This window comes from Ochotona princeps, chromosome 9 (genome assembly GCF_030435755.1).
Source record: "Ochotona princeps isolate mOchPri1 chromosome 9, mOchPri1.hap1, whole genome shotgun sequence".
In the NCBI taxonomy this organism is placed as follows: Eukaryota; Metazoa; Chordata; class Mammalia; order Lagomorpha; family Ochotonidae; genus Ochotona; species Ochotona princeps.
In genome coordinates this window covers 5,626,325-5,648,783 of record NC_080840.1, presented here as the reverse complement: position 1 = coordinate 5,648,783, position 22,459 = coordinate 5,626,325, and the positions used below count along the sequence as shown (strand labels likewise).

Here is a 22,459-nt window from a genome sequence, read left to right as displayed (position 1 = left end):
CTCACACCCAACTGCAAGTGTTTATGCACAGGACCAGTGGCTCGGGCATTTCCGTACTACTTTACGAGCGGGGCACCGATGTTGTTAGTGTCTTGTGACTCATCGAAAGTGTGACAGTTGCAAAACACAAAAACGTGATCCTTGGTCTGTGGGATCCTGAATCCAGAGACCATCCCTGACAGGTGCAGCTGTGACAATGACTGAGGTCATACATGTCACAGAACAAGAATAATTATCACCCCTGTTCTGTCCTGACCAGTTGAAGGCTAAGGGGCTTCTCAATCATTCCCTTTATTTAAAAAAAATCATGCTGTGTTTGCCTTAATCTGAGATGAAAAGATGACAACTTGGAAGATAGTACCTGTATATTGTAATATTAGTGCAATCTCTAACAACCTGTATCCAATGCAATAAGATAATGCGATATAATCTATAAACCAACAATTAATGTTAGAATACTTAAGATCTACATTGAAAAACTGTAAAACCTACTATACCCTCAATACGCTATGTTAATCCGTGATGGGGGGAATGCAGGGAAGTCTTTCAGGACCATAAAAAGAGTGAGGAAAAAGTACAATATAGCCTATCAAGATCAAATCTGGTAATTCATAGACAACAGACTCAAAGCGGCACTAAACAACAGTAAAACTACTATGCCAATGCATGAGGGGGGAATCGAGTGCGATCTTAACAGAAGGTCATGTGCGTGGAACAGGGGGGCACTCCACAGTGGAGCAGGTGGTAAGGAGGAAGCTTGGATCCCAACCATGAAGACTCCCAGACCTTCACCACAAACTATTAATACGAGCAACAAGGACTATATCCCAACTGCCAAGGAGGCCACGGGGAATGGGATGCCCTCGGAGGCCGAGTACTCTGAGGTCACCCACCCCCAACCGGAGCTTCCAGAGGGGATGGAAGAAGTCCAAACACTACCGTGCAGAAACCAACGTCATTGGAAAGACAACCAGAAGCCCTGAGCGGTCCGCAGAAACAGAAGAACAATAAACGTCCTTCGGGACCAGGGAGGAGAGCTTTCTCTGGTCCGAGCCTGGCTCCACCTCTGGACCCCCACCCTCCCTCGCAATGACCATCAGGATCGCTCCGGAAACCCCTCATAGCAAACAAACAATCATACAAACTAAAAAAACCTAAAATAAACAGACAAACAACAAAAAGTAGAGCTTGGAATCTGACAGGAAAGAGCTGGCGTGGACTGGCTCATGCCTCGCTGGGTGGGACACAAAGATTAGTCACTCCTCACCATGGTGTTGAGGATTTTCCTGCACACCCCCCCCCAAAAAAGTTCTGCACCTTAATTGTCGACAGATGTCTTGTTAGAGTTACAAGCCAGTCTAGATTATCCTAAAATCTGCCAAGATCAGCAAAATTATACTTCAACACAACAAATGGCTAAACACTAACATGAAATAGACACGAGACAGCTAAATGGTACCTTAGAGCCATTTTAAGGTATATAGCAGCTGGTCCTGTATATAAACTAAATTTGAAATGCCAATGAGCTAATCATAGGTTGTGGTTAAGAACTTGCTTCTTTTTTTTTTTTTAACATACTGGTTACTCAAAACCATGTCAATTCCATAATGTTGCAAATTGCTGTTGATGTTATATTGGGACTCTTAATTGACTGGATGATATTCTACCAGCTCTAACTTCGGACCAGAAATGGTCTCCCCAAGAAACTGTTCAACCCATCTGGACAATAAATAGCTGGACTCTATGCTTGGTATACGTTTGCAAGGAAAGAATCTTGATTGAATTTGAACTGTAATACTGCATCAAGGTGGAGGAATCCACCAGGGGGGAGGGGCGTGGGGAGGGGTGGGGGGATTCCCAGAGCCTATGAAACTGTCACATAATGCAAAATAATTAATAAAAAAAAAGAAAAAAAAATCATGCTGGTGGCTGAACCTATTAGCTTGGGATGAAAACTGTTCTCCACAATAGAAATAACATGACTTTCATGGTACCATTTACCCCCTGAGGTGTGCATTCCTTTTTTCCTAGTTATTGGAGTGAGTATGTCATTTAGCTAAATGATTAACAGCCCAGACAGCTTAATGGAAAGCCTGCGACAGTGGGACCATACAAGCAAGTCCCTGCGTCAGGCGCCGTGTCCTGCAGTCCTGCCCATCTCTCTCATGTTCTTCTGGGATCTCACCACGTTGCTGCCAGTAGTGAGGCTCTCAATGGGGTCTGCAGATCCTGCGGTGCAGCCTCCCATCCAGACTCCCACTCGCCCCACTTCCATGATGTCTCCCTCTCCCGGCCCACTTGCTGGGCAAACCCTCAGAGACACTGTGTGGTGCCAGTCAGCCAGCGATGCCTCAGTCTCCTTTTGTCACACCTGTCTGTGTGTCCTGCCTTCTGTTCCAATTCCCCTCGCTACATTCTGTGTGAAAGCTTTCTTAGCAGGCTAAGCTATCTCCCTCCCAACAATCCTAGCTAGGGCATTCCCCCTTCAGGAAGATGGCCCAAGCATCACCCCGGTGGAGCTGCTGCATGAGGACTTGGCATGGTGATGCATTCCTGTATGGGGCAAGGGTGGCTCCTGGGTGATAAGACCAGTGCACCAGCGTGTCTGTATAACAACACCTTCTAGAATGACTGTCATGGTTCCAGGGTTCCCTCTGCGGCCACACTGTCACTGGAACAGTTTTAGGGAGGCAGAACTTTTACAAGGTCACAGTTTCTTTCCTCGGGCATGGACGAATGTGCCCTGCATGAGAGTGTGTGCCTGAGGACAGAATAAATGTGACCCACCTGCTGCTCTGTCTCCCATGCTCCCTTCCCCTCCCCACAGGCTGAGCTGGCACTTGCCTAATGCCCTCAGCAGGCTTCATAGCCTGTAGGACCAGGAGCCAAACAAACACTTGCTCTCGGGGCCAGAGTTGTGGTGCAACAAGTTAAGCAACCACTCATGACATCATCAGTTGACACCAGAGTATGACTCCACTTCTGATCCAGCTCCCTGCTAAGGCACCAGGGAAGGCAGCAGAGGCTGGCCCAAGTGCTTGGACCCCTACTACCCAACTGGGAAAACTGGCTGGGGTTTTGCCTTTGGCATGGCCCAGACCTGGCCATTGCAACCACTTAAGGAGTAAACAAATAGATCAATCTTTCTGTGTGTCACTCTGCCTTTCAAATAACTGAAATAAATCTCTTCTTGAAAAATTCATTGTAGGAAGGGTGTTGTGACGCGGTGGGTTAAGTCACCCCTGTGACACTGCCACCCTACACTGGCCTCAAGTCAAACCCAAGACGCTCCACTTCCGACCTAGCTCCCTGCCAATGACCTGGGAAAGCAGCGGAAGATGGCCCAAGTGCCTCAGCCCTCACCCCCATGAGGATAAGGATGGAGCTCCTGGCCCCTGGTGTCAGTCTGGCCCAGCCCTGGCCATCCGGGAAGTAGAGTGGGAGAGGTAAGATCCCCCTCCATGCACCCCAACCTCGCCCCACCGCTTACACAGTCTCCTTTGCCACTAGGCTTTTTAACTAAATCATTTTCTTTAAAAATCCCCCAGTGTTTGTCAGCCTCCAGTCTGTGGCTTGTTCCAGCAGTAGGATGGGCTCAGACTCCCAGCCACGGGCAGTGCTGGAGGGGGTACCAGTCTGCTGGAGAACACTCCAAGCCTGCCCTGGTGCAGCAAAGTGGGGAAGGCGACAACCATCCATGAGAATTTCAATTCCAGAAGGCCCAGAGGTCAGATTCCCTTACTGTGTGTGGGGAAAAACCCCAGGCTCACAGGAATACCAACCGCCCAGGGCCACCCAGCCAGCAGCACTGCCCAGACTTTGTGCTGGTCTGTAGCCCATGCCCCTGCACCAGGCAACATCTCATGGTAGCCATGAGCCACTGTGGTGACTGGCCTGAGGGTGGACACCAAAGGAATGTTCCCAGAAATGACTGAGTGGACTAGAAACTAGCCAACATACAGTGGTGGTGGAGACTGGGCCAGGGACAGCCGAGCTTGGGAGGCAAGCATTATCCTCCCCAGGCTGCGAGCTGACCAAATGGCCCAGAAAGACAGCAACTGCCCACCATAGGCCAAATGCAGCCTGAAGCAGGTCACAGCAAAGACAGCACTGTGCTGCACCACACACGTAGAACTCAGCCCAACAGCAGGGTGGCGATGAAGCAGGTAACAGGCTGCCCAGAGTTCTGTCCTCGCCTCATGAAGGCTGCACCTGGATTCCCCTGGGCCTCTGCCCCATTGGTGGACCCAGTGGAAGGCTGCAGCACTGGGACCACATGCCCTGCTCATGATTCTCCACTGGCCTGCATTGGGCCCAAGCACTGTTTCTTTCCACACCTGTGCCTCCTCTTTCACAAGAACACATGTCCACAAGCACTGCCACCGTGGCAGACACCGGGGACCATGGCCGCCTCCACCCAGGCCGGACTGGCTGGAGGTCAGTCTAGGACAGGGTCCGTCATTCATGCTCCCAAGGAAAACGCAGCTCCACTGGCATCTCCTACCACCCGCAACCACCGGGAGGCCATCTGCTTCAGGCGTGGTCCATATTTCAAACTCACTTCCAATAAGCAGGATTAGCCTCCTATTTATCAAACTGCGTTTGGGTGACCTTCTCTCTCTGAGGATTCAGTAATGCCCACGGAAGAAAAGTTCCCTGGGGCAGCAGCCCAGGAAATGAAGACAGGACAGAGCTGCTGTTGACTCCCTGGCCAGCACTCTCACGCCTGTCAGGTTGGTTCTGCGGTCCTGCTGGGAGTCATCGAAGAAGGTCCAAGAGTTTGGGGCCCTGCCACCCACACGGGTGTCATGAATGAGGTTCCTGGCTTTGGCTGGCTGAGCCTTCCTGTTAGGGTCATCTGAGGAGCATACCAGCAGACAAAATCTCTCTCCCTCTTTGTCCAGCTCTGATTCTCAAACAAATAAATTATAAAATTTTTTTTCAAAGCCAGATTAGTACAAGGAGATAGGCCAGATGCAAGTGCTATGACTCTGTGCCTATGTGTGTGTCTGCCTATGATCCAGGCATGTGTGTGCAAATGTAACTACACACATGCATATGAATGTACACACATGTGCACAGTTAGGTGCTGGGGTCCGTGCAGTGGGTGTGAATAATGCGAAGGTGTGAAGAGAACAGCTCCCCTGCTTGGCAGGGCCCGGGGGAGCTTCCAGCTCTTTGGCAGGGCCTGGCAGATTTCTCTCTGACCACCTTGACACAGTTTCAGCCCTTTTCACATGGACACTCAACCACCCCACTAAGAATTTCGTAATCTATTGAGGCATTGTTTGCCCCTGTGAGATGACTTTTGCAACCAACATGAACTTAAGAGTTAATGTTACTGAGGATGTCTTGGTGAATGGGCCTTTAACTACACACACAGGAGTATAATTAAGCCTGTGCTGTTTACCCATTGCCATAAAATCTGGCCCAGATATTTAGCATGCTTTCTAGGAAATGGCTTGATAAGAGAGACTCTAAAAGTTATCCTGTTACTGTGACCCTAAAGGCCATCCTGCTATGACAAAGAATATAGCTACTGTGACCCTAAAGGCTATCCTGCTAAGGCAAAAAATATAGTTACTGTGGTCTTAAAGGTTAGCCTGTCCTTGCAATTCTTCAGAATATAGAAAATGTAGTTGTTTTAGTTGTTTTCATAAATTTTTAGCTAGAGGAAATATAGGATGATTTTACTAACATCATAAAGATATACTTTTGATTATTGTTTGATCACTTATGAAGATCTAGAACCTGCAGTTGTAGAGGAATGTAATGTTTAAAACTTTTTGTCTTAGACCTTTGTTTTTTCTCTCTTGATGTATTTCTCCCATTTAGTGATGGATAAGTTGTAGAATAAGAATTGTAGTAGGAGTGTATTACTGCATAAGATGTGTTGTCTACTGAGAAACTCTTGGTTGCAATGTTGGAATGGATAATGCCCTGTCTAGTAGTGAAACAATTTGTAGAATTCTCTTTGGAAACACTCACTCATCCATTGTAGAGTTGAAACTTAAATAGAGTAACTTAGCTCATTGCTAACTGCAATTCTTTCTGCCGCTATTACCCTTGCTTTAACAAACTGTGTGAGCTTACAGACCTAATGGCCAACTAATGTCAATAACCCCAACCCCCATAGACTAAGGCCCTAGTCCTTTTAACTCACACGTAATTCAAGGTAGGGGTCTGGTTGACACAGATGGTGCCTAGGTTATAGCCCAGACCTGAGGAGAGCAGATGAAGACTGGCAAGCCAAGATAAGCAAGGAATGTGGAATCCTTCCTCAATCATTTCTCAAGAAGTTGTAAATTGTACCCCCCTGAAGCTATGTCAAAATGCCCCTAAGAAAAAACTTTGTACTGCTTCTGTATAAATAAAGCGGACAGCTTTCTCACTTTGTCCACTACGATCAAGGAATTCTGGTGGTCCGTCTCCTTTCTTTCTCTCTTCACGCCTCATCCACGCACCCTTCCCGAGTTCCGAACTCAGCTGGAGCTGGTCTCCGGCAGTTAGGGTGTGGGCATGGCCCAAGGCCATCACTGCACTATGCTGTGCAGGGTTAGTGTGTGGGCACGGCCCGAGGCCATCATGCACTGTGCTGTGCAGGGTTAGGGTGTGGGCACGGCCCGAGGCCATCATGCACTGTGCTGTGCAGGGTTAGGGTGTGGGCACGGCGTGAGGCCATCCCTGCACTGTGCTGTGCAGTGTTAGAGTGTGGGCACGGCCCGAGGCCATCCCTGCACTGTGCTGTGCAGGGTTAGGGTGTGGGCACGGCCCGAGGCCATCCCTGCACTGTGCTGTGCAGGGTTAGGGTGTGGGCACGGCCCGAGGCCATCCCTGCACTGTGCTGTGCAGGGTTAGGGTGTGGGCACGGCCCGAGGCCATCATGCACTGTGCTGTGCAGGGTTAGGGTGTGGGCACGGCCCGAGGCCATCATGCACTGTGCTGTGCAGGGTTAGGGTGTGGGCACGGCCCGAGGCCATCCCTGCACTGTGCTGTGCACAGTTAGGGTGTGGGCACGGCGTGAGGCCATCCCTGCACTGTGCTGTGCAGGGTTAGGGTGTGGGCACGGCCCGAGGCCATCATGCACTATGCTGTGCACAGTTAGGGTGTGGGCACGGCCCGAGGCCATCCCTGCACTGTGCTGTCTCTGTCCCCCTCTCAGTGGGAGAACTCTCATTTGCCACATCCCTTTCTCACCTTCTCTGCCTGTTTCATAGGATGGAATGTCCTCCTACATGACAGAGCTTCTCCCAAGCACCTTAGCAGGTGTCTGTCACCTACGGAGTGTCCCTGGCCCCTGATCTCGGTTCCCATGCGGCCGTGACAGCAGACCCAGGAGCAGGGCTTCCTGCTCATCGCTCCACTCAGGGCCAGCTCCACGTGGCTAAGAGCCTCCCAAGGAAAAGCCTGAGCGTACGTGAGTTGGACTGCCAGCTCGGGGGCCGCTGAGAGCCCTTGCCTGTAGTCCCGCAGAGCAGGCACCAACGTTTCACCTGTGGAACTTCCTACTTACTGCAGCATTAAGTCTGTGACTAAATTAAAAATATTATCAAAAAATTAAAAATTAAGACACAAGAGAGGGTAGGAAGAATCATTTCTCAGAATTCTATAAACTGTCTGAAATTTATTCTTTGTATTAATTTTAAAAACATGAAAAATTCCTGAGCGAGAGGAGAGAGGGAGAATCCCTCCACGAGGATCACACAACGATCAAGGAACCGAACTCGAAGTGCAGAGCTGCGGCCTCTGGCCCTCCTGACTGATTCTCCTGACGTCGTCCTTTCACACCCAGCATGAAGACAAGATCCCCTCCCTGCCCGCTGGACACATCCCTCTCTCGCCCTTGACCACCTGCCTGGGGCCCCGTGGCAGAGGGCGGGTCTCCGAGGTGCCCTCCTCACTGCTCCTCCCATCACCACCTGATGAACGGACACCTCACTCCGCAGTCGCTTCCATTTACAATTCCTCCCCTGGAATGGCCACCAGAGGTTCTTTCCACTCGAGATGATCCCGACTCCGGGAAGTGGCAGAGCGTGGAGGGTTGCAGGCCCACGCCCAAGTCCAAGGCCACGACCAGAGCGAAACATCAACACTGCTGCCCACTGGCTGGGTGAAACAGTCCCTGTGCGTGCCTGAGCTCTGGGAAAGGAGCCATATTCTTTCCAACCATTCAGGCTCACCCACTGCTTCAGTTCTAGCCAAGTAATGCCTCCCGCAGTGTTCTTGGAACAGGCAGGGGAGGGCCTTTCTACAGGGTTAACGAGCAAGCACATCCACTTCCACAACCCCACATTAACAGCACGGTTGTACATGTCGGGGTCAGGCAGAAATGGTAAACACGAGCTGGAATTTATGGAGGAAAGAAAATGCATAAATAAAATGGGGTTGGCAAGCAACAAAGAGGAAACCATAAATTCTCTCTAAAAATATATATGCATGCACAGGACTAAAATAAAAATTGAAAGAAAAAAGGAAGAGAAGGGGTAGATACTACATGCAAGGAGCCTGCAGAAGCAGCAGGGCACACGCATGAGCAGGACGCGATGCAGCGTACACCACCGGGGTCCGCGGCATTGGTAAGGGGAGGGCAGGCCCGCGAGGCAAGCCAGGCTGTGAGTCTGCACTCGGCGACAGTGCTCACTGAGGAGGGCAGAGGAAGGGATCCCTGGGATCCCTCCCACCCTGTTTTTCTCTTGCTTTTGTGTAGACGGCTGCCACTTCTTCCAGGAAAATACAGATTCCAAGTACAAGCTTTGTGGCTGTTTGAACAGCAGTCACCAGTGTCCCCTTGCACAAAAGTGGGTCTCAGACACAGGGAGCCCATGGCCGGCCCAGCTATAGCCCTGTTTCTTAGGCACACAGCACAGATGGGCACCCATGGCCGGCCCGGCTACAGCCCTGTTTCTTGGGCACACGGCACAGATGGGCGCCCATGGCCGGCCCGGCTACAGCCCTGTTTCTTGGGCGCACGGCACAGATGGGCGCCCATGGCCAGCCCGGCTGCAGCCCTGTTTCTTGGGCGCACGGCACAGATGGGCGCCCATGGCCAGCCCGGCTGCAGCCCTGTTTCTTGGGCGCACGGCACAAATGGGCGCCCATGGCCATCCCGGCTGAGGCCCTGTTTCTTGGGCACACGGCACAGATGGGCGCCCATGGCCGGCCCGGCTACAGCCCTGTTTCTTAGGCACACAGCACAGATGGGCGCCCATGGCCGGCCCAGCTGCGGCCCTGTTTCTTAGGCACACAGCACAGATGGGCGCCAGCTGCTATGTGGACTCGTCTAGTAGGGCTCCACTGGCCTGAGAGAGAATAGGAAGGGCTGGCTCTCTTTACTGTCCGAGAATGAACCATAAACTGGAGAATGGGGACAGAGGGTAGCCTCCTCCCGGCCTCTGTGCCATGAGAGGGGGACAAGGCTTCCCCAATACAGGCCACATGAAGCCACCGGGCAGCAGAAAGTAGGGGATGTGCGGCCAGAACACCTGGTACTTGCTGTCTGTGCTCCAGGGGTCTGGTGCAGACTCCCCCAAGCTAACTAGGCAAACAGCCGCCAGCTCAGCCTTCCACTGTGGTTACAGCGGGAAAGTCAAGTTCACAGGGAATGAGAACAGAAGACCTCATGCCACGCATTCACTTCTCTACTGAGAGAGGACCCCATGTGCCCAGCTGGCACCCATGTCCACACAGCATGTGCACAGTGGCAGGTGCTGCACACACACTGACCTGGAAGGCAAGGGGCAGGCAAGGGCTTCCTGCTGGCTGTGGGTTATCCTGTATGTAGACAGGCTTCCTGCATGTAATTCACTACTGTGCTGACTTAAAGCCCCTTCCCCCCACGACACACTGAGTTTTCCTTAGTGCCAAGCTTTGTGGTGAGTGCCTCAGACCAGTGCCAGGGACTTGGCCGAGGAGGGCCTTCTCCCCATGATGGTCAGCCTCTCCTGGTGACCCAGGCATAAATGGCAACCCTGAGGCTCAGGCGAGCCCTTCCTGAATTCGTCTCACTGGAATCCCCTCTACTGCAACTTAGGGACGGGTGCTGTGTGGGGTAGCACCCAACACTGCCCCTGTAACACATGCGTCCCCTATGGGCCCTGGTTCACCCTGGTTGTCCCACCTCTGATCCAGCTCCGAGGCCAACAGGAGGGAGGGGAAGGTGACCCAGGTGCTTGTGCTCCTGCCATCCATGTGGGGATGCCAGATGAAACTCCTGGCTTTGGGGGAGAGTGCCTGACCCAGCCCTGGCCATTGCGGCCACCCAGGAAACAAACCAGCAGGTAGAGTATCTTTCTCTCTCTTTCATAAATCTTAATGTTCAAAATAAGTATGTCTTGCAAAATAAGTCTTCTCAGGAATGAAGTGCGTTATTCACCTGTTGCCCCTATATCATGCTGAGCCAGCATCCTCACATGTTCTGGCCTTTCTGATTATCAACTACTTTGTCTGCCTGGTGGGCAGGTGGCTGGGTGAAGATGCAGCTATGGGGACAGGGGTTTGGCCTTGTAGGTGAGGACTCCCACTGGAGTGCCTGGATTCAGTACCCACTTCTTGCTCCAGTTTCCTGCAGATGCAGACCCTGGAACGCAGTATGGATGGCTCAAACGGTGGGGCCTGGATTGAGTTCCCAGCCCCTGGAGTTAGCTTGGCACAGCCCTGGCCATCGCAGGCCTTTACAGAGAGAACAGCAGATGAGGAGCACTGTTCCTCAAATGAGTAAATTGTAAAAGGATAAAACCTGAGGCTTAACAGTATGGGCCCTCGCATTTCAAACAGCACCCGGGGATTTGCTCCGTCTATTCTGGTTGGGAATGCAGACTCCTTCTCTCCATTCAGCACTGTTTGCCCAGAAATTTCTTTCCCTGTCCTTTGACAAAGGTGACTGAGGCCCATCTGGGACCCCATGGTAGTCCTGTTGGATAAGGGGGAAGAGATGGGTCCCTGCATAGAGCTCATGCCCTGTAAGAAATCCAAGTTTCTGGGGGAGAGCGTCTGCATTGTTTGCACTCATCTCCACAAACTGAAAGCCACTCAAGCCGTTTGTGGAACTGGCACTTACTCCTCGTTCTAAGCACTGCCACACCCGACATCCACCACCGGGGCTGATGCGAGCAGGCCCAGCTCCAGTGCTGAAGTCTCGGAGGTCACCACTTTCTGCTCATCAAATCCACACACTCGGGGCCAGTGCCATGGCAGAGGCTGAGCCTCCGATATGATGCCAGCATCCCTAATGGGCTCCCGTTCACGTCCCATATCCCAGCAGCTGCACTTCTGACCTGCTCCCTGCTCACAGCCTGGGAAAGCAGCAGAGGATGGCCACATCCTTGGGCCCCTGCACCCACGTGGGAAACCCTAAAACTGCTCCTGGCTGGCTGGCTTCAGACAGGCTCAGCTCTGGCCACTGCAACCATTTAGGGATTAAACCAGTGCCGGTGAGGGGCCTCCCCCAGGTGGCAGGCTTTTGGCTCCTAACCTCCCAAATGGTGTAGCAACAGAATGGGCCAGCTCTTTCCCTGCCTCCTGTTACACCGGAACCAACCCCCAAGAATCCCATTAGGATTCTTAGGGGCTTAGCTCTCAAAGCCTGAATTTTGAGAAGACACAAATGTCCAGTGTGTAGTGGCCTTCCCCAGAGCCTTCTCTAGCAACGTGAGGCTACAAGGAGTCAGGAGACTGAGCGCCCCCACATGCTGATCTGCAAAACGGAACTGTGGATTTAGCTATCTGGTCCAAGCAACAAGCTCTCCTACAAAAGACATCACATCTTATGCACCCTGGGGATTCCCAACACCAAGCTCAGAGCCCAGCCAACACCAGCAGCACTATATTGCGAAAACAGCCAGAAACAGAACAGTTCATGGCCAAGTTCCACCTGCACACAATGCAGCGGCTGTGCTGCTTGTACCAAGAGGAGGGCTCACATGTGATGGCGGGCTCATTCTGGGCCAGACACAGGGCCGTTTCTAGACTTTGTATAATCTGGTACAATTCACATTACAGCCCGACAGGTAATCCTATTATTTTAACATTTAACAGAGGAGGAAGCAGAAGTTCAAAGAGAAGATGGGCACAGCTCAAGGTCACACACTACTAAGGGACAGATCCAGGGCTCAAACTTGAACTCTGGCTATCAGTCCGGCCAAGGGCTTTGTCATCGTAACGTGGACCTGGAGAGACACCCATGAATGGGTTTCTCAGGAGACATCACCCGCCCCAGGGTGCCCTTGTCAAGGCACCCACAGCTAGGGGCTGCTCCGTGCCAGTGCAAAGAAGGTGGCCAGTTCGTGGCACAGCTTCCTGTCATATGATCTAACATCCTGGCTCTAAATACTGGCAAAGCCTCTAAATGCACCCTACCACAGCGTGTGCCCCTACCACAAACAGCCCCATCAGGAGAGAAAGACCACAGAGACCACTGGAGGTGGCCTTAGGGTTGGCCAAGACAAGCAGAAGCCTGCAGAGTGTGCTCAAACAGAAAGCAGCTCCTCTGGGACCATCCACCTCCCACAGCCAGCATGGCCAAGGCAGGGTTCCTTACAGCAGGAGGCCATGGAGTCATTCATGTCTCCCTTGTTAGACATCAGAGCAGCTTCTGGAGCCTGGGTCCCTGCTCTTGAGGAAACAGGGAGTACGTGCACTCCCCTTGGCCTGTCTTGGTAGAATCCGGCCTCGCAGGGCATCCCAGACAGGCCTGACCTGAACAAAGGCATTTGGGTTCTCTGCCGAGTGCCGATGCAGGAATGGTATTCATCCTTCCCCATACAGGCAGCGGCCACCACGAGCCCAACTCCTCAGCTCCTGCCTGGGCTGATGCGGATGTTTCCACCAGGAGGGTTGGGGTTGTGGGGCAGGGTCTTTGCTCTCAAGCCCTGGGATTGGGGCAGGCCCAGCTGTGCCATCCAACAGCACAGTCGGGGGAGCAACAGTTCATCGCCCACAGCTCTGGGGAACAGCACTCCCATGGCCCTGAACTTAAGGACAGCGCACGGCTGACGAGAGGCCAATGAAGTGGCACCCAGAGTGCCACAGGTGCGGATGAGCTCACAGGGGCCCAGGGACTCCTGGGCAACTGGCAACTAAGATGGGAGGGAGGTTGCTGTGGGGTCTGGTGAGGCTCTTGCCTAAGTCTACCAGGGCCTAAGCTGCTGGAGCGCTTCAAACAAGGACAACTGTAAATGGATCACATCTTTGAAAGATCACTCCAGTGGCCAGCAATGTGGCATAGTACGTTAAGCCACTGCCTGCAACACTGCAGTGCCAATTTGAGTCTCAGTTATTCTGCTTTTAATCCAGTTCTCTTTGGATACACCTGGAAAGGCAGTAGGCAATGATGGTTTCAGTAGTTGGGCCTGTGCCACCCACGTGGGGGGAACCAGGAGGGAGGTCCTGGTTGCTGGCAGCTGCAACCATTTGAGGAGTGAACCACTGGATGAAAGATTGTTCTCTCTCCCATTGTCACTTTCTCTTTCATTCTGTCTTTCAAATAAACAAATCTTTGTACACACACACGTAATATATCACTGTCTTCCTTGTGAAAAGTGGCTCTCAGAGCAGTAAGAGAGGAGGAAAGAGGCCAGAGAAGAGCGGTAGTTGCAGCAAACAGGGCAGAGGCCTGGCAGCAGCCTGGAACAGGTTTCTCAAGTGCCCAGGGCATGGGACAGAGCAGCTCTGACGTCAGCAGGACGCCGGGGCAGAGCCAAGTGTGCTGGAAACGGGGTAGGATGCAGACCTGAACTTCCTGATTCTCTCATTGACACAATATTTGCACATGTCTGTGCAGCCTGCTGTGCTGTGACTCACGTATTCCCAGGCAAGGATTCACTCAGGGCAAGGGGCGCCTCTATCCCCTAATCCCTCATCCCGCCACAGGCCAAACAAGCACAAGCCTCTCTTCTGAGCTATCTACGGCATGGCTGCTCTTACACCGGCCATGCCACACAACAGCGGAGACGTTCCTTCCAGGTGTTCTCACACCGGGGAGGACTGCACTGAGCAGCAGGGGCTGCCGGAGCCGGTGGAGGCGAGCTCTGCGGCAGGCTATGGGTGTGGGGCCTGCACGATCTAGGACTAGAAAACCCAGGAGGTGGGAGTCAGTCCCAGGTTCCAGCTTGGACATGAGGAGGGCGAGGGTGCCATCTATGGGTGAGAAGACAAATGGAGGCAAGGCAGGTGTCTGAACCCCAATAGCAGCAGGTGGGAAGAGCTGCCTCAGGGCAAATCTGAGGGGGGGGCCCCCTCGCAGCTCCACACCAGACAGAGCCAGCCTCAGAGAACTCAGCCAGTAATGTCCACCAGCCACGGTGAAGCAGCAGAGAAGGGCAGGGTCAAAAGAAACCCATATGCCCTTGGCGGGGAGGGGGGCTGTGGATCAGGAACCAGGCACCCAGCAGACAAGGACAAGCTCAACAGTGCTGATGCTCAGGAGAAGCGGAAGTCTTGTGGCAGGACCAACCAGAGCTGTCAGGCAGCGAGGGCAGGAAAGCACAACAGAGACAGGAGAAGCGAGTTCAGTGAGACCACCCCGAGGGGGAGCTGAGGACAACACGTGGGGACCAGATCCCTTGACAGAGCGGGGGCAGAGCCTCTGGGCTTCTCAGGCCGGGTCATGTGGAGACCAGAACCCGCGATGGACGGAGGCAGAGCGTTCAGGGATTTTCAGGCCACACACATAGCATGGACTTCCATGTTGCAGGTGTCACCAAGAAAAGGCATTCTCACAGACTGTTACAGCATAAAAGGGCTCGGCAAGTCACAGGACAGGCTGGAAAACAGGATGCAGTTTGGACCATCAGCCACTTAAAAACTAAGGTAGAAATAAAATTCTCAGGGGAAAAGTTGTATCTAAGACAAAGCGGATGAAAAAGAGATCCAAGAGGCTTAGAGAGAACTAAGGAAGACCAGCAGAGGACAGCCCGGGCACTGAGCCATCCGCCAAGTGGGTTTTGAGTCTTTACGCTGTGGGTCACCGCCGGTAGCAACAGGCAGCGTCCCCCAAGGGATGGGAAGCAGGAGTCGACTCCAGAGGCTACATGTGAGCACACTGAGGAGCCTGATGTGATAAAGGCTGACAAAGCAGCAAGGTCAAGCACATTGCGCGGCAAGGTTATTGAGCAGGGAACCAACCTCATCCTGCAGGTGAGAAGTGGCTTTTAGAGGGAGAGAGGGCTACACATCACCAGTTCTCTGGCACTGATCAGGGACCTAAAGGAGTGTGGATTAAGGGATCAAGCCGGGTGCGGATGCCCGTGAGGAACTCCTCCTTGCACCTGTGCAGCTCACACTGGTGCAGGCACCTGCTCCCTGGCTGCCCGTCAGGACTGCAGTGAGCCTGTGCAGTCATGTCAGGCATCACACGGGTATCACACACACCACAGTGCCCTAACAGCAAGCATGAGCACTCACGCACAAGGAACTGCAGGACCGTTAGCTCTTTCCACACCCTCTGAGCATGGTGTCAATCTCCCACATGATGACAGAAACAAGATACCAGGACAAGACGCTGCTGCAGCCCTTGGAGAGGCAGAGTTTGTCAGGTGCAGGAGGGCAGAGGAGGACAGAAGGCGGCTGTTGCAACGTCACACGCACAGAGGCAACTGGGAACGAGGGCCCACGCAGCCATGAAGGGGGGGTGAGTGAGGATCAGCGTGGGGGACAGGCTGGCCAGTGATGCCCGCTTTCATCTCCACACATGGATCACGCTGAAGTAGAGGAGAGGTCTGTGTACTCTGAGCCCAGAGAAAGGGCCTCCGTGGGAGTAAGGAGAGGAAAACACAGACTCATGCATCATGTGAGCCTAAAACAAAACAAGGACGGATGTCACCCTGGCGTGCTGGTGGTCGGTGAGAGGAGAGACTTCGGCTCAGGCCCGGTTTGGGGCAACCTGGATGGCTGGTCTACCCCACACTGCCTGCCGTGAGGGCAGGACCTGTGTCAGCAGGGCCTTCTGTCCGCACTCCTGTGACCTGGTCACAATCCAGACAGAAAACACTGCTCCTGAGAGAAACAGATGTGCTTCCCAGACGCACCTTCCCAGAGTCCTCCCTTTCTCCTCACTACTCTTCCACAAAGCTGTTCAGCGTCTGCCCTGGAAAGCAGGGAGGTGGGTTCTGGGCTAGCTTTGCACATGCGTGGCAAGGCCCCAGGCTTCTTCAGGCCTAAGGCTGCCCTGGACACGTCCCTTCTGTTCAGTAACATGCCCTTGACCAGATGGACAGGGGACCAGATGACTCAGGGTCTTAGAGGACGTGCAAACAGGCAACTGGTTCAGTGGCCTCTGTACACTGTGTTTCCCAACCAGTTTCCAGTGCCAGCTACCATGGGGACACACCCAAAGACGACCATGGTCAGGTGGAAGCAGCTGGAGCAGGTGGCATGCTGATGTGGGCAAAGCCGGACTGCCCACAGTCTATCTTGGGGTACTGCACAAAGAGCATGCTATAGCTCAGGGCTTTACTTGGCTCATGGCTCTGGAAGTGGGGGACCCATCACCCAAAGGCTGCACCTGCTGAAGGCCTTGTACCATACCAAGGCATGGCACCACAAGTTCAGAGTGTGCGAGAGGAGCATAGGAGGGAGGAAGAAGGAGACAGACTGAACGAGGGAGCATCAGCCCACTTGTTAGAACAACTTGAATCCATGCCCATCTCCTAAGCACTGACACAGCAACGTGAGCGAGGGTCTTTTGGCAGTGAGGGTGGCAGGCATTCAAATGAGAAGACTGACACTTAAAAAAAGTTAGCAGCTAAAGCAGGTGGGAAGAGAAGTTAAGGGTTTAGAAGCAGTAATGGCAGTGTGTGCATTATCCAGGCCCAGGTGGAGGAGTGGGCAGGTGCCTGCAGGTCAGATGCCAGCTTCACCACCCCTCCCTGTCTGGTGTTCTGGCCACTGACGCCCTAGAAGCATCCAGCACAGAGAGAAACCACCCACAAAAGGTGTTGAACAAGCAAGTGCAAGACGGGGCCTGCGGGGTGCCTGAGCCCCCTGCACAGGAGCCAGGGCAGCCATCTCTGAGGTCTGAAGAGTCCAGGAGTGGAGCTGAGGATGTTTTTCCACAAGGTTAACATTTAGATGGGGGGCAGTGTCGTGGTGCAATGGGTGGTGAGGCAGCCATGAGCCTGTGACATCAGTATCCCATGTGAGCATTGGTTCAAGTCCCAGCTGCTCCACTTCCAATTCAGCTCCATACTAACATGTTGGGGGAAGCAGCAGAAGTTAGCTAGAGTATCTGCCGCTCACCTGGAAGACAGGGATGGAGTTTCAGGCTCCTGACTTCAGCCTGGCCACTGTGGCCATTTGGGCAGTAATTCAGCGGATGGAAGATTGAGGTCAGTCTCTTCGTGTCTCTCTCCTCCCTTCACCCTTCTAACTCTGCCTTTCAAATAAATCAATCAGTGCTTTAAAAGCATTAGACAGGTCCAGTGAGTAAAGCTGACTGTGCGGTCTGCTCTCACAGCTGCAGGTCTGAATGGAGTCAGAAAATGACTCCCACACAGGTGCTTCCTGGGGCTGCCAGTCTCGCACCGGCCTTGCCCAGCCTTGCGCTGACTTGTCTGTTGCCCCTGATCTCGGGCTGACACAGCTCCTCCTGGGTCATAAGTCCGACAGCCTCCAGTAGGGAACAACTCCGTGGCTCTACAGGGCACGCAGCTGCCAGCACGCATCCCGGGAACTGCCAGCCTTCCCTGAGCTGGTTCTCTGTGTCTGTCTGTCTGTCTCTCTCTCTCTCTCTCTGTCACACACACACACACACACACACACGCACATCTTCCACTGACAGCACAGTGTGTTTTCTCATCCAGTGTCGGCCAAGGAGCAGCTTTCACCTAGCTGGAGAAAGGCGGTCTGGCAAGGCACAGGTCCCCGACAGCCTCGCCTGCATGAGGTTGCATCAGGTGGGCTTCTGCAGCCAGGTAATGACCTAAATGGTTACCTATGGCACATGCTCTGAAAGCCCGTTTTCATCATGAGAGCTGTACCTATCTACCAGGTAGCATATGCAGCCAGCTCCCTGCTATGAAGCACACTGGTGAGAGCAGAGCGAACCAGCTCTCTCTGCAAACCTGGCTCACCTTTTTATGATGAAAGCATTTAAAATCCTGTCTCTGTGGTTGATCAAACACTCAGTGCATTATCATTCTCTGCAGTCACCCTCCTGTGTAACAGAACCCTGGAGCTTCTTCCTTCTGTCTAAGTACAAGATTATTTTGTTTTGGACAAGCAACAGGAGAAAGAATGCCACACACTGCTTTGCTTGCAGCTCAGGCTGGGCCTATGGAGTCAGGTCCCCTCACCAAACCACCACACGGGGACCCTCTGCAATACACACAGCTCCCCCACTTGCTATCAGGGTAAACCTACTGCAGTTACAAAGAAAACCACCCAAAACTAAACAAAACAAAACAAAATCTAAGTGGACTCAAGACAACACAATCCGTCAAGTCTTCCTAGCTTTAGAAAGCAAACACTGTGTCCTTATTAGGTGCCCTTTTATGATACATGCCCCAGGGGAGGGAAGAAAGGACGGGTCTCCCTGTTGGTTCCGGAAGGCCAGGGACAGGGACAGTCTTAGAGAGTGGCAAAAGGTCAAATGGCAGGAGAGCTCACTACAGATCCTGTGACTGTATGGGTGAACCTAGTAACTGATTTGAAGAAGGTAGTGCAGGTCATGGTGGGAGCTCGCCACAAAAGGACAGCATGCTCTTGGAAGTGATACAAAGCCATGGACGGCCTGGACTTGGAAAAGGATGAAGAGAGATACCAGGCTGAGGACTCAGGACTCCGGCCTATGGCTACAACAGGGTAAGCGGGGCCGTTCCACACTCCCCAACCTCTGGCACCCTAGCCAGGACCGGCCACCAGCTCATGCTCCCACCTGCCATCCCAGGTTGGCCTTGGGGACTGTGGTATCCACAAGCCCACCATGCTCTGGTCCAGCTCTCCCCAGCACTCGCGCCTGGGTGAGCACAATCCCCTGTGGAGGGTCTGCAGATACTAGGCCCCCTGACCCATTTTGCCTGTTCCTTTTCCATTGCACTCTGCCTCTCTCACAAACTGTGATACTGAACTGACTTACTACACGTGCAGAGGTCCGTGGCTCCCCTTCAGAATATCTCATTCATCTCATCCATTTACTGAAACACCCTGGGAGTATGGACGGCCGCTGGCTGGTGGAAGCAGCACCAGGAGTGTGTGTGCCCAAGGACAGTGAAGATTACCTTCTCCCCCGAGACTCCCCAGAATGGTGGTCACCTCAATTCCCTAAGCCTGGGTGGTGGGCAGAACCCCAGACCCCCTCAAAGATGCCCACGTCCAAACCCCTGGAGCTGTCACCTCACAAGCAAAGAGACTTGTAGGGCATATACCCTGTGGATGCCTTTATGGATATAGCCTCCCGGGTTATCTACACGGCGCCAGTGTACTCCGTTGGGGTCGGGGGAGGGTCTCTCACTGGAGGTGGCAGCAGAGTCGGTCAGACATGTCCACTCGGGCATGGAGGTGGAGAACAGAGTGCCCAAACACAAGAACAACTCAACCTGCCCTCCTGGACTTGACAGTGAGAGGAGGGGCAGCGAGGCGAGGACTGCAGTGGTCACAGGAGGCCAAGGAAAGGGGAGGAAGGAACCCTTTCCAGTGAGCAGGGAGCTGCCAACACCTTGGCTTGGCATGAAAGCCCACCGCACAGCAACCCGCACTCACTGGAACGGACACACGTGTCAGTCGCCAAGCATACATGAACTCGCAGCACAGGCAACTGCTTAGCCAAGGTGGAAAATCTCTAAACACCAGGCTACCCAGCTGTTAGAGAAGCCAAGTGTGATGGCAGTGGCCAGCGTGTGGTGACACCTGTTGCGGTGTCCTCGGGTCCTTAGTATCCTTGGAGACGCTCATGGCAGCTCTCTCTGGACCAGCAAGCTTTGTGTTGGCCTCCTTAGGCCCCTTCATTCATCAAATATCAATATCCTCCGCATAATTCCTAGAGCCAATTGAGCCCAAGATTTTTTCAAGCATGGCATTACTTCATGCAAGAGTTTGGCCTTAATCAAGCTGCATTCCATTGCCCCCAAGGTTCTTGCTGCTTCCCTCCACCAGGCTGGCAAGGGGCACTCCAGGGGTCCCTTCCTGAGCCAGTTGCCTGATCCCTGTGAGTCCAGTTTCCATGTGGACACTTAAGAAAAGGTGACACAATAGGGAGTACTACATTCTCTGCAATGAATGTTAAAGGAAGATACTAGGGTCGAGATGCTCCCATGTCTATTTAAAAAACAAAAAGAAAATAAACCATGAAACCCAACAGTTTTCCCTCCGCTCTTCCCTTTCCAGCACTGTCAGTTCACCCCCTGCAATGCCACTATTTTTCACCCCAAATCCTGAAACGACAACAGGATTAGTCATCTTCACTTGACAATGGTATATTTTGCTGCGTAAGACCCTTTTCCAATTAACACTAACAAATCATGAAAAAAAAACCTTTTTTGATTACATTCAGAGTGCCATTTGTATGGGGAAGAAATTTTGATCATATTGAACATCTAGAACTGACTCATGTAAGATCCAGAGCTCGCGTTTTGGCCTCACACGATTTCCACTTGTGCTACAAACTGTGCACTTTGCAGTGTGATGGCTTTGTCTTCTCATCAGCGCTGGTTTACAGGACACAAGTGGAGAACGCACAGTGAGGCCCAGGGCATTGTCAGCTCTGCTGAATGGACATTCACCTGGACATGACTGCAATGGCTTGGCCTGCAACAGGAGCCAGTGCGCACTGCTGGGTGCTCCCCACACGGGGAGAAGGGACAACTCGGTTGCTTTCCAACAAGTGCGTTAGGACTCCCACTTCAGTGACTCAGCACACTCACTACGCAGATACAACTTCCCAAATGAAAAGTTCTAAACCAGGGTGTCATCAACAGGAAAAAAACAAACAAACCTGAAACCAATTTTTCTCATAAAACAGCCACACTGCAATTCAGATGATAGGATGGCTGAATCCAGAGGGCACTCCCACAATGTAAGAGCCACACTCCCCACAATCCCTTCGCTAGTCCCTGTCCCGCTCATCACTCTCCCATCCACATGTGCCAGCAGCGTGTGCAAGCGAGACGCCGGCCACACAGCGAGCAGCAAGACGCCTTCCAGGGCAGTGCTTGCAAACACGGGTTCCTGTGCTTATGTGCAGCCCCGAGTTCACAGCAAAAAAGACCTTCCCACGGTGCCACCGTTCTTGCCTCCTGTGAACACAGCAGAGTTGTCTGCACTGGTTGTAGCAGAGGCTTATCTGCTTCCGGCCTTGTCATGCTGTCAGTCCAACACGCGCGAGGCATATCGAAATGGTATCTTACACCTTCTGACCGTGTCTATCGTTACACTCCCTGCGATGCTCAGTAAATCATGTCCCCGAGGAGCAGCAAATCAACCTGGTTCTTAGTAAGAGGCGCCCTGTCTCTACCAGCAGTGCCCTCTCACACACTCCCAAGCGCACGTATAAAACAGGCCTCCAAAGGTTGGCCCAACTGGCCCCTTCCCCAAGTGCCAGTTCAAGTGAGGAGTTTGAGAAAAGACGCAAGACACAACCCAAAGACAGCGGGCAGCCCAGAAGGAAAGTTGCAGAGCTCTTGGGTCTGCTCCCACCCACAGTGGACATGAGGCCAGCACCAATGGACACATGCAGTTGCTTCCTGCTGACTTCTACTCCAACCCTTCTTAGAACAAACTTCCCTGCAGAGGAGGAAGCCTTTAGGACACACCATGCAAACTCTGACCTAGAGAGGCTAGGTTCAGTCTGCGGCTCACAATGCTAAGGGTTGTTCTAGAATGTCTAGTTCCCAGAGAATTACTCAGTCTGGATATCCTGCTTTTCATTGTGCACCTGGACACACTTAGGAGACAGGCAAGAAGCCTTGGGAAGTCCACTCCTGTCTCATCAAAGGCAGACATGTCACTCAGGGGCTTTTATGAGAGCCACACAAAGAAGTGAATGCCTTCTTGTTATTGCTGAGAACAGCTGACCTCTTCCTTTAGCAAACGGCTGCACGCTTCCTGCTGTAAGCTTCAGGCTCACGGGCGTTTGGTCCAGGGGGAGGATGCCGTTTTGGAACACTCTCAGCACATGTGGAAGTGCCTGCTTTGAGTCCTGGTTCTGGCCTCTGATCCCCATTTCCTGTTTAGGCACAACTTGAGAGGAAGCAGATGACAATTCAAGTACTTGGGTACTTGCCACCTACATGGCAGATCTGGACTGAGCTCTGGGCTCCTAGCTTTGATCCAGTCTAGTCCTGAATGTTCAGAGCATTTGGGGCATGAACCAGTGGATGCAACACATATCTCTAGTGCAAACATTTTTTAAAAAATCATACCACGTGTGGGTAAATTCAGTAGGTCTTTGCTCAAATGTGAGATATTCCTCACTAGCTGTTTGCAAAACTGCCTTCCAACCCCACTGCCAGGTCTCCTTCTGTTGCTCACC

The 22,459-nt window shown here is 52.7% G+C and overlaps 1 protein-coding gene across 2 annotated transcripts in view; it reads right to left on the bottom strand.

Annotated features, from left to right (window-relative positions):
* ZFAT (zinc finger and AT-hook domain containing) overlaps positions 1–22,459 on the bottom strand; it is a 174,062-nt gene that overhangs the window by 4,570 nt on the left and 147,033 nt on the right. The gene's annotated exons all lie outside the window — the stretch shown is intronic.